The following is a 12,778-nucleotide window of genomic DNA, read 5'->3' as shown; positions in this document are numbered from 1 at the left end:
CGCCGTGGTCACTGACTTCTGCCAAGTTTAAAATCACTCTTCATGAATCACTGGCACTTTCTAACAGCATGTCTGGCTGCACTGGATCCAACAGAGGAAGCTTATTGTAGCTTTGATCTTCTTGGGTGGCAACCAAAGGAGCTGGGGATAGGCAGAGAGAGAGTCATCTTGTGCTCTCACTCACAAAATCCTGACCTGCCTGCCAGAGTGAAAGAGGACCCGCCACATCAGGCTGCGCAAGGAAGGATGGATAACAGCAGGTGTAAAAACACCGGGGAAAAAAGGAGGGTCAAACAGAGGCAGAATGGCATTGTGGGTTAATAAAGAATCAAGGCACTGATGGCGAAAATGCGTCAAGGAGAAAAATGATGCACTTCTGCACAGATTCTGAAGAATTAGGTGAGGAAAACTACACTGGGGAAACTGTGTGATGGGGACCATAAGCACAAGCTTCAACATGCATCTGAAAGGCTGCAAGCTGCCTCTGGCTCTTTACCAGGGAGCTGTGGAAGCAGAGCAGCAATGCCGTGCCTCCAGCTGTGCCCTGATCCCTTGATGTGTGTGATGCTTCCTCCTGTGCAGCACAGGGAGAGGCAGGGATGCTCCGAGAGAGGGAGGCTGAGGGCTGAGTGCTGCCACCCAGTGGGACCGCTGCCACTCGTGTCTGCGCACACTGGGAGCACACCTGCGTGTGGGAAGGCATGGGGGAGATGGGGTGAGAAAAGCCCAAACAAGTTGTTTTCAGAGAAGTGAAACAGTGAAACGCATTGAGCAGTTATTCCGAGTAGAAAATATTCATGGCTTGGAAAAACACTTACTGAAATGTGTCCAGAATAAGAACAAATACTGGAATTCAAATCACACGGAGAAATTGGTGATCCAATGCATTTGTACAGTCTGTATGTCCTCGTGCATATCAAGGCATGAACTGAAATCCAGTTTTTTTGTACATGGCTAAGAGCTGATTATTTCTGGAATGACTCTTTGGCTGTACTTCATACTCATTCATTTCTACTTCGAGCTATACATGCATAGCAGAGGGCATTATATACCTCCCTAATTGAACAATAAAGATCAATTAAATATCAAAAGTCATTTTTCGGCTAAAACCCACTTAAGCAAATGTTCTGCTCTTATGCTATAGAACTCTTTTTAAAGCTTGGAGTTGAGTGCTGTTCAGAAGCTTTTTTTTTTTCCAAAAGACTGGGAGACAAAACCAAGAAGATTCATTCACTCGTGATAAGAGTATTCAGAGCTTTTGCCTCCATTTCTCAAGAGCAGGATAGCAGTGATAGCATATATATATTACTTGATGAAAGCTACTCAGTGCTCTGCAACAGGAAATGAAGAACCCTCATCTGCTTAGCACTGAGCGTGCCTTTCGAACACAACTCGTGGGTCACACCACTAACACAAAGTACAGTGTAATTCAGATAGTATGGGAAAGTAACCACACGAAGCAACTCTAGCCCACCAGCTACAGGTTCCTCACACGTATGCTATACAAAACCCAGTGGTCCCACCTATGGTCCAAGGGCAGAAAATGTACTGTGTCACACTCTTGACGGTGTTGGAAACCCAAGATTTCAACAGGTGGTATAAAAGTCCCAAAAAGCAGCTCAGCACTAAGGCAGTTAGCCACAGGAGATGTTTGCTTTGCCACTGACACACCTGTACATGTTTTTCACTAACATGCACCACTGTACCTGAAAAGATTATTGATTTATACCTAGTGCAAACCTACTGCAGCTAATTTAACAGAACCTGGCTCAGATATGAGCCCAATAATAATAAGTTCATAAGTTCATAAGTTCATAAGGTTGGAAAGGACCTATAAGATCATCTAGTCCAACCATCCTCCTATCACTATCTCTACCCAACTACTAAATTAAGTCCTTAAGCACCTCATCTAAACGCTTCTTGAACAGCGCTAGGGATGGTGCCTCAACCACCTCCCTAGGCAGGCCATTCCAGTGCCTGACCACTCTTTCAGAAAAGAAATGCTTCCTGAGGTCTAATCTAAATCTTCCCTGGCGCAACTTGTGGCCATTCCCTCTCGTCCTGTCATTACTTATCAGGGAGAAGAGGCCTACCCCCTCCTCACCACAACCCCCCTTCAGGAAGTGGTAGAGTGCTATAAGGTCTCCTCTGAGCCTCCTCTTCTCCAGACTAAACAATCCCAGCTCCCTCAGCCGCTCCTCATAAGACTTGTGCTCCAGGCCCCTCACCAGTTTTGTTGCCCTTCTCTGAACACGCTCCAGGGCCTCAATGTCCTTCTTGTAGTGAGGGGCCCAAAACTGAACACAGTACTCGAGGTGCGGCCGCACCAGAGCTGAGTACAGGGGGATGATCACCTCCCTGCTCCTGCTGGCTACACTATTTCTAATACAGGCCAGGATGCTGTTGGCCTTCTTAGCCACCTGTGCACACTGCCGGCTCATGTTGAGCCGAGCATCAACCAACACCCCCAGGTCCTTTTCCTCTCTACATTCTTCAAGCCATTCTGCCCCAAGCCTATAGCATTGCATGGGGTTATTGTGGCCAAAGTGCAGGACCCGGCACTTGGTCTTATTGAACCTCATCCCATTTTGCTCAGCCCAGCTGTTCAGCCTATCCAAATCCCTCTGAAGGGCCTCCCTACCCTCAGGCAGTTTGACACATCCTCCCAGCTTTGTGTCATCTGCAAACTTACTGAGGGTACACTCAATTCCCTCATCTAGGTCATCAATAAAGATATTAAACAAGATGGGCCCCAAAACTGACCCTTGGGGGACACCACTCGTTACAGGACGCCAGCTGGACTTAACTCCATTAACCACTACCCTCTGGGCACGGCCCTCCAGCCAGTTCTCCACCCAGAGAAGAGTGAACCTGTCCACACCACGGGCTGCCAGTTTCCTTAGGAGAATACTGTGGGAGACCGTGTCAAAGGCCTTGCTGAAGTCCAGGTAGACTACATCAACAGCCTTTCCCTCATCTACCTGTCTGGTCACCCAGTCATAGAAGGAGATGAGGTTGGACAAGCACGACCTGCCCCTGGTGAACCCGTGCTGGCTGGGTCTGATCCCTTTATTGCCATGCACGTGTCGTGTGATCTCCCTCAATATCATCTGTTCCATAACTTTCCCTGATACCGAGGTCAGGCTGACAGGCCTGTAGTTCCCCGGGTCTTCCTTACGGCCTTTCTTGAAGATGGGAGTCACATCGGCAAGCCTCCAATCTTGTGGGACCTCTCCAGATAACCAGGAATGCTGATAGATGGCAGAAAGTGGCTCGGCAATCACCTCTGCTAGCTCCCTCAGCACCCTTGGGTGGATCCCATCTGGCCCCATGGACTTGTGGCAGTTCAGATGGAGGAGAAGATCTCTGACCGTCTCTGCTTGAATCACAGGGGGTGCATTATGCACCCCGTCCCGGACTTCCAGGTCAGGGCAAGTACCATGTGGACAACTGTCCTGTCTATTAAAGACAGATGTGAAGAAGGCATTGAGAACCTCAGCCTTTTCCTTATCATCTGTGGTTATATTGCCTGCCTCGTTGAGTAAAGGAGGGAAATTTTCCTTAGTTTTTCTCCTGCTGTTAATATATTTGTAAAAGGGTTTCCTGTTCTCCTTTACAGCAGTAGCCAGCCTAATTTCAAGCTGGGCTTTAGCATTTCTAATTTTCTGCCTGCAGATCTTGGCCAGTTCTCTGTAGTCACCCCAAGTAGCCTGACCCATCTTCCAGAGGACATAGACTCTCCTTTTCTCTCGGAGTCTCAACAAAAGATCCCGGTTCATCCACACTGGTCTTTTGCTCCTCCGGCTTGACTTACAGGACTCCGGGACTGCCTGCTCCTGTGCCTTTAAGATTTCCATCTTGAAGAGCATCCAGGCTTCCTGGACCCCTTTACCCTTCAGGAGCAAGTCCCAAGGGACCCTTGCAACAAGTGTCCTGAACAGGTCAAAGTCTGCCCTCCGGAAGTCCAAGGTAATAGTTTTGCTAGTCACCCTCTTGACGGCACCCAGAATAGCAAACTCCACCATTTCATGGTCACTCTGGCCAAGACAATCTCCAACCTTCACATCCCCTACTAGTCCTTCCCTGTTAGTGAAAAGTAGGTCAAGCAAGGCATCTCCCCTGGTAGGCTCCTGCACCAGCTGAGTCAGGAAGCAATCATCCACACATTCTAGAAATCTCAAGGACTGCTTCCTCTGCGCAGTATTGTATTTCCAGCATATATCAGGGAAGTTGAAGTCCCCCATGAGGACGAGTGCTGGCCATCGTGCAACATCTACGAGTTGTTTATAGAACATCTCATCTATTTCTTCATCCTGACTAGGTGGTCTGTAACAGACCCCCACCACGATGTCACTCCTAAGGACTATCCCCCTGATCCTTATCCATAGACACTCTACTCTGTCATTTCCAACCACTAGTTCTTCAACATCAAAACACTCTTTGATATAGAGAGCTATGCCACCACCCTTTCTTCCCTGTCTATCCCTTCTGAAGAGCTTGTAGCCATCAATCCCAGTATTCCAGTCATGGGAGAGGTCCCACCATGTTTCTGTAATAGCTACAAGGTCATAGTTAGCCTGCCTCACAATGGCTTCAAGCTCTTCTTGTTTATTGCCCATGCTGTGTGCATTGGTATAGATGCACTTCAGCTGAGATATCTGCCTCGCCCCTTTTTCCAGCACAGCCTCCTTAGGCTCTTTACTGGAGAGCCCTGTTTTATCCCCTTCCCCCGTCACAGCTAGTTTAAAGCTCTCTCAATGAGTCCGGCTAGCTCCTGTGCTAGGATTCGTTTCCCCCTTTGGGATAGGTGTGTCCCATCAACAGATAACAGGCCAGGAGCCGAGTAAACTGTCCCATGGTCAAAAAACCCAAAGTGTCTATCTCTACACCAACCTCTCAGCCAGTTATTCATCACTTGTGTTTTCCTAGCCCATTCTGTGTCCTTCACCGCCCCAGAAGGTATGGAAGCAAACACCACTTGTGCTCCCACCCCTTGAACTAATCGCCCTAATCCCCTAAAATCTCTTTTCATAGTTCGCAGACTTCTCTGAGATATTTCATTGCAGTCTGCCTGAACTACTAGTAATGGGTAGTAGTCAGTGGGGCGTATCAAGTCCGGGAGTCTTCTAGTAATGTCCCTGATTCGAGCCCCAGGGAGACAGCACACTTCCCTGCGGTTTGGGTCTGGTCTGCAAATGGGGCCCTCAGTTCCCTTTAGAAGTGAGCCACCCACTACGATCACCTTCCTTTCTTTCTTAGTAGCAGCAGTCTCAATGCACGGAGGTGACTGCCTTGCCATTGGTGACCTCCTGCGGGAATCTTCCTGCACTTCACCCCTTATCACCTCTTCAACTTCCAATGCTGCAAATCTATTGCTTAGGGGTATCTGGGGGCACTGGGGAGGCAGAGGGGGAGATCGCCCACGGCACCGAGTAGGGACTCTCTGCCAGCCCTCCCTATCCCTCAGATATCCCCCTTCTGCCCTACGGGGACAGGTCAGGGAGTCCACCAGAAACTGTGGGGGATCTCCCTGGTACCTTTCTCTCTGGCACTCTAGGGAGTTACTCCACCAGTCAATCTCCCTCTCACAGTCCCTGATGGCCCTCAGTCTCTCAACCTCCTCCTTCAATTCAACCACCATGTTAAGCAGATCTTCCACCTGCTCACACCTTGCACAGGAGAACTGCTTAGCACCCTCATCTAGTAGTAGCAGGCTCTGACACTCCTTGCAACCAGAGACCTGTGTAGCCACACTTCTAGGCAGACCCTCTGTCTGGGTCGCCACAGCCTTCTTAAGGCAAGCCCTCTGTCTTGTAGAGACCATGACAGAAAAAAATAAAAACAAAGAAACGAAAAAAAAAAAAAAAAATTGAGAGTAAATAAATAAATAATGGTTTATAATAATATATATATAGATATGAATTGAATGTGATACTTCGCGGCCCTCCCTGAGCCCTTCAGGGATATACCCCTTCAGCCCTAATCAGCTGAGGAGTGTGGGCGAGGGCGCTGAAACCCTGGCAACGCCTATGCCTCGTTAACACCTACCTCGTTAACACCTGCGCCTCGTTAACGCTTCGTTAACCTCTCGCGAGAACAGCCGTTGGGACTGCCTGCTCTCACTCGGTTCCCGAGAGACTGGAACCTCCCGAAAACCCACCCTGTACCTCAATCAGCCACTGCAGCTCCGGCTGTGCCGACTCCAAAGCAGTTGATCACGAGGACTCCAAATGACCCAAAAAAGGAAGACTTCCTGACAACCTTTGAGTTTATGGGCTGGCTGCAACTCCAAAGACCAGTCATTAGCTCATACTTGCTGAGATTAAGCTCCAGGTTTTATATCTATAACTGAAAAGAAGTACAAATGCAAGATCAGAATCATTAACCATTAACAGAGCCAGGAACAGGCAAAGCAGCATTTACTCAGTATCCTCAGCAATTCTGGTTTTCACAGAGGGTTGGTTGGGTTTTTACACTCCTATTATTGGAAGCATAGAGATGGAAATGTGTTTAATTGTCTGAGTGTGATGTCTTTCATAAGTCTTCCCAAATAATACCCTGTTATCTGCATAAGAGCTTAATAAACCACACACTTACCATTCTGTTAAAAAAAAAATACTGATAGGTTATTGTTATTCAGTCCATGAAGATTAAATTATCATTAATACTAAAGGTTTTTCCATTATAAACACTAAGTGCAGTATTTGTTCCTTTTCTTAGTCTTCTAATTGACTAAGATGACCTGCTAAACCTTATGTTGATTGGGTTTAAATACCAAGTATCTTCATTGGCCAAACATTTATGTAAATATATTATAAACACTGATTTCATGTGAGGATTACAAAGACCTTACACTGATAAAGTTTAGAGAAGAGTCAACCAATTTGGAGTTTGAAGCAGCTGAGGACTCATCTCCCGACCAGCTCTCAAATGCCAGCTGCTGTTGGGAACTCTTTCAGTAAGAGCATCTTCTAACCAAGATTTCACACGTCCCTTACGTGACATTCTGTGGCAACAAATCTCAGCAGCTCAGGCAATGACTCCTCGTGGGGTGCAGTCCCTTGCTGCCCCCAGCCCCCTGGTCACCTCAGAGTTACAGTTCCAGAGATACAAGCTGTGAACAGGTTGGAAATGATTCCACTCCTGCAAAGTGCTCCAGGAGGTACAGGGACACAGACTTCGGGCCATGCTACTTGTGAGCAAGGAGATGAAGGTGTGGAGAGAGATGAAACATCTCAGCACGTTGGCCTTCCATGCGAATATATATATACATGGAAAAAGACAAGCATAACCGTTGGCCATTCAACTACATCTTGCTGCACACAAGAATGGGAAAAGTGATGGTTAAGAACAAATGTCACCAATGAGTCTCAATGAAGCCTGTCTCAAAGCCTCTGGAAAAACAAACAGAAGATGGCAAAGTACCATCTTCTGGTACTTAGCAAGATTTATCTGTGGTTCTGTCTGTATGTCAATGCTCACCAAACTCCCACTATATTACTGAAGCAGCCCTGAAGGAGATCTGAGTCTTTTCGTCTGAAGGTTTTTTCCCCTCAATCTTGAGGGATGTTAAATTTTCAAAAGTCCCAATGGGGAAAAAAAAAAGTGCTGTAATTAGCATATGAGTAAATCCTAACAGGCAAAAATGTCTCGCTTTCTTTTAAACTTTAGCATAATGCATCTTAGGAGAGCTTTGTACTAGAAATATCAAAACATTTATTCATTAACAAAGATGTCTGGCTACATCTGAAACATCTCCAGCCAACTTTCATGTAACAGAGCATCAGCTGCTGATCAACTGGGAGATTACGGCAGGATTAACAGAAGAAATAAATGTTGTAGAACCACAGCATTTAACCGTTTGGCACAACCTTTGAAAATATAATTGTTGTAGAATATTTTCTTGAGACCCCATCACCATTTTTAAGTGATGTAATGTGGTAAGCATGTTGCTTACCTTACTCAAGTCCACATGCTGGTACACCTATGCTGTAATTAGATACCAGAGCAAAAACCAGAGTCAAAACCTGCTCCTTATACTTTAGCATGAATATAAATCACGAATATAGATTACAGAAAATTCACTAGATTGTTTTTAATATGCTTTGACCTTCTTGTTCCTGAAGGTCTGATTTCCAGTGATTTAACACAGCATTTCAAAAAAAGAAAAATCTTTCTTTTCTTGGTGTCATACTGAAACAGATTTTTATCCTGAAGATTAAGATAAAAAGTGACTGCTTCTATCTAGGGAAAAGCAAAGAATGAAGTTATTTCCTAAGTACAGCAAATACAGTACTGGAAACAGTGTTTGGTGCAGAAAATACCATCCTGAGCTCCTAATGAAACATGAACCTTGTTTATGCTAAGGCTGTAAGCAGATCTGACACCAGCGTTTTTGTTTTAATATCACCATTTTTGGTGGATGATCGTAGGGGACAGGGAATACTCGTGTATTCTCAGGAAACATGAGACTGGGTGGATGTCATCATTACATATTTGCTTTGCTAATAATAAAGAGAATGAATCACTACTGTCATGATATCCATACTTATATTTGAGTAACCACTGCAGGAGATAACAGTAAAGATGTGTGCAAGTTTAAATCCTGGCAGCACGCCTGGATGAGAGCTCCGGAGCTGACATTTGTGGATTTGTGTGATTCATGTTACTTTGCTGTGTTTGTGATTACCTTCCTGTCAGGGACTGCGCATCACTCATGCCGCAAGCAGCAGCCTCACAGCTCCTGCACTGGAAGGAAAATTCCCAACTGTTGCACCAAACCCTGCTCACCACGAGCTCCAGCCGCCGTCCGACTGCAGGGCCTCACGACAGCTCACGGGCAGAGGGAAAACAGCGTTTATAGGGACATTGTAGGGTCACTTTAGGCCACAGACGGAGGTGTGGGAAGAAAACTCAGACTTTCTCTGATTTAGTCCAGCAAAAAAAAGGAAAACAGAGCTGTGGCGATTTATGAACTTGCAGACATGGCAGGGTAACGCTAAGGAACCTCTTGCTATCTCCTCTTGCTATCACTGCACAGCAACGGTGCCAGGGCTGGGCCTGGGGCAGAGGCCCAAGCTGGACCTGGGCCCTGGTGCTGGGCCTGCAGCAGAGCTCTGCTAACTGCTGCTCAGAGACACAACGAGAGGAAATAAAAAGACAACAATCTGACTGTCTTGTGGGCAGCATCCCTCTGCCTTGCTTATACCCTGATGTTTTTAACGAAGCAAGCCAACTACACAGAACTATCAGTAAGGCAAACTCCCCAAATCAAGGGGAATAAATCACTTGGTACCAGAAGATCTACAACGCTGTTTTCAAGTTTTGCATCTTTCATAGAAATTGGACAGAAGAATAATAACTCCATCTATTTTCAGAGGTGTTCCCACAAGCTAACACACGTATTATAAATCAAGGCTACACTGATCCCCCTTACAAAGGTATGGGGATGAGGGGTTGATGGTTGGATTCGGTGACCTCCGTGGTCTTTTCCAACCTTAGTAACTCCGTGATTCTATGATTATCAGACATGAATGTCACCAAGAAGTGCTCCAGTACAGGAACAATTCCCAGTTCCCTCACCAGCTGCCTGCCGCCTTGCATTGCCACTGTCTTTGCCCCTAGAACAAGCTCTGATCAGCTGAAGGTTAAACACTGGCACTCAGGGAAACAAGCGATGGAAAGATTAACACACAAAATACAACTATGGCACCAAGGGGCTGAGTTCTTACAGAATGCAGTGCCACACTGCTGCCCAAGCCATCCCAATATTGGAAGTCTGGGGACATGCCAGCACATCCCACTGCCAGGGCACACTCATCTCACGCCCATGGTGGCCCTGGGTTAAGGACCACGGGACTCCAGGCATCACCCATAACACGTGGTGGCACTGGTCATGTGCAGCTCAGGTTGGAAAGAAGCGCTTCATCCTGTTTAGTGTGTGCAGACTAAGGGAGAAAGCTCTTGCACAGGTAAGCTTTTCTTCTGCTGTCCTCCACATCCAGAGCATACAGTTTGTCATCAGGTAGAACAGAACAAGCTTAAATATCTGGGAATTCTAAAAGCAAAAATGCTCAGCTCCACGCAAAATGGACACACGGGAAAATTCCCAGCTCGAGTTTTCCCATGGTCATCTGACTCAGTGCTGCACGGGGCACACACTGCTTCACCCCGGTGTTCAGCACCCAAGCACAGCATCCAGACGAGCACATGGAGACCCTCCATGGGTGCTACTCAGACCAAACAAAGGCTCTGCACAGTGTGAGCCCACTGGATGGGAGCTGATGGAGCACCTACTGACATCAAGACCCCGTCAGAGGTATTCAGCTCTGCCCAGAGCTGCGTGCAGTGAGGAAGAGGTTACTGCACCCAGCTGAAGCCATTGTCTAAAGCAGGCTGCTTTGGGAAAATTAGCAGTGTGCACACCCCTAAATGAAGCTTTACAGCAAGTAAAGGAGGGATTAGCCATGTAAAGTAAGTCCTTTTGGTATTAGATTAAAGGGGGGAGGTGACTTTGAAGGATTATTTAGGAGCCATTTAAGCAGTTTGCAGGGACTTACAAACGCAGAGTAAAAAAAATACAAGCTCTGTAGGTCCAGAAAAGAAGAAAAAACAAGTGCTCTGGCCAACAAAGCAACAGAAAAGATTACTGGAGGTTGGACCCGAGTGCAGGGCCCGTGGCTCTGCTACCCACACGTGCATGGGACAGACTGCTGGTATAGAGCAGGGGTGGGGAGTGCATGGGCTCGCTTGCACGCTCCGGGCACAGTGTCAGAAAGCATCTCAGGAGCCGTGCGGCTGCTTAACTAGGAGGCTCCCACTGGTCTCCGTTCTCATCTGAATGATTTACCTGCGAGGATGCAGGTCCTGAACCAAGCCATGTAAACAGGAGGATCCGCAAGCATAAACACGAAAACTGACTTGTCCCCACAGGCAAACGTTCCCCTTCCTCCCCGCACCTCAGGGTGCCTAATCAACATGCTGGCTCTTAATCCTTTGCCCATATTAATCCCGCAAGAGGAAATGAATGCACTGCCGCAAGACCACAGACTGTTTTATTAAACCCTCCCTGCAGAAACCACCTCCTGCTTAGTCCAAAACGTGATGGATAATTAGTATGTAAGATACAAACTATTTCCACTTGTTATGCAAGCGGCATCGTTTAATTTGTAGTTTAGTGAGCAAGTCATTCCTGTCTGGGATAAATAAAACAACATGCTGCATTATGTTGCTCACGACACGGAAGCGACATCAGACTGGGGAAAGCAAGAGAAGCTAAAACTCAAGCAGGGAACATCGGCTGTATCAAGCAAAAAGTTATGCATGCATTCTGCCAGCTTGCGAGAGAGCATCTCCCTGCCAGCACAGACGCGCACACACCCACAGCCCCGCGATCTCCATCTCCACCGCGTTTCCCTCGCCCTCGGCGGGGCCGGTTCGGCTCTGCCCGGCTCTGCCCTACCCCGGCTCTCCCCTGCGTGGATGCCCCGCGGAGCGATCCCGCGGCCGCGCTCCGAAAGCCGCTCCAGCAGCGCGGGGGAACCGCCGCGCTCCGTGCTCCGCGCATCCCCGCCGTTCTCTCCCTCTCTTCACCCGCTTCCCTTTATTCCCCGATGGAATTTTTTTTCCACCCCCGCTGGCCTTGTTCCTTCCCAGCCTGCCTCCCGCAGCGGAGCAACGCTTACCTGCCCGGGGCGGGGGGCATGCTGGGCTCCGCGGGCGCTGCCTGCCCGCCGTGCGCGGCAGCCCCGAGGTGCGCGGCTCCCGCAGCAGCCTTCGGCCGCAGCATTGAGCGGCAGCGGCCGGGAGAGCAGCGCAGACCCCTCCTCCTCCTCCCAAAGCTGCGCCGTGCGCGGGGGGCGGGCGGAGGAGCCGCGGCAGCGCGGCCGCCCTTAACCCTTCTCCCGCCCCGCAGCCCCGCACGGCTCTCGCAGCCCTCCTGCGGGGCTCTCACCCGCTTCGTTTCGGGTTTTCTTTCAGTCAAGGTACGGCTCGTCCCGACAGATGCGGACCCACCCGCCTCCTCTGCCCGGTACAGCTCCGAGCGCGGAGTCCCCAATTACAGCGCTGGGCATATCTGCTTTTGGTTTCCTTTATTTTTTTTTCTTTCTTCCCTCTCTGCGGTTGCCTCCAGCATTAAGCTCAGCTTTGCCATAATTGCTCTCACTCATGCAAAGCTGCCTCCCTCCATCTGCCTGGTCCACCCTCTCCTTTCATCCCCGTTCTGACCCTTCTCGTCCAAGACGGCAGCATCCCTCTCTTCTCGGCGCTCTCAGGAGAAGGGACGATGCAGAGAGGAGAGCACACAGGTCCCATTCGCTCCCCTCCACCCCTCACCGCCGCCCTGAGAGCGGCAGTCCCGCGCTGGGACCCCCCCGCGGGTCCTCTCCCACGGACTCTCCACTTGTAGCTGCGATGCAAAATGACGAGCCGCGAACCCCTTCGAGAGCCAGAGCTCAGGTTTGGTACACAGAGCGATTTAAAAGCGTAAAGAATAGAGAAGATAAAAAAAAAATGCACGCAAACCGAAGGCGGGACCTACCTTTCCCCTGTCCTGCATTACCGCACGGGGAGCAGGGCTCTTAAATGACTGTGTAAAAAGTGCCTTTCAGTGCAAAGAGAGTATTCAGCCTTTAAGTGTGCCTCCCCTGGGTTTTGAGGGATTAAGTGAAACCCTTATTATGTTTAATTATCTCTAGAGTCGCTCTCTGTGCTTGCTGCCTTGCTTTATGGTTTAATAAACTGCACGTCGATATAAACTGAATGACAATTAACGTTA

General features: G+C 48.5%; 1 protein-coding gene across 3 annotated transcripts in view; it reads right to left on the bottom strand.

The window, feature by feature from the left end:
* The window catches only part of LOC136056980 (contactin-4), a 247,937-nt gene extending 235,631 nt beyond the window's left edge, over nucleotides 1-12,306 (bottom strand). For 2 of the 3 annotated variants that reach the window (XM_065749411.1, XM_065749413.1), the window contains exon 1: nucleotides 11,685-11,830. The gene's annotated coding sequence lies outside the window, so the exon portion shown is untranslated. Of the gene's footprint in view, nucleotides 1-11,684; nucleotides 11,831-12,228 lie in introns of those variants that run through there. The other variant, XM_065749412.1, reaches the window with a different exon arrangement.
* Nucleotides 12,307-12,778: the final 472 nt, after the last annotated feature.

This window comes from Cyrtonyx montezumae, unplaced genomic scaffold (genome assembly GCF_038088225.1).
Source record: "Cyrtonyx montezumae isolate F1298 unplaced genomic scaffold, pur_monq_1.0 scaffold_6, whole genome shotgun sequence".
Classification (NCBI taxonomy): Eukaryota; Metazoa; Chordata; class Aves; order Galliformes; family Odontophoridae; genus Cyrtonyx; species Cyrtonyx montezumae.
This window is presented reverse-complemented; position numbering and strand designations above follow the sequence as displayed.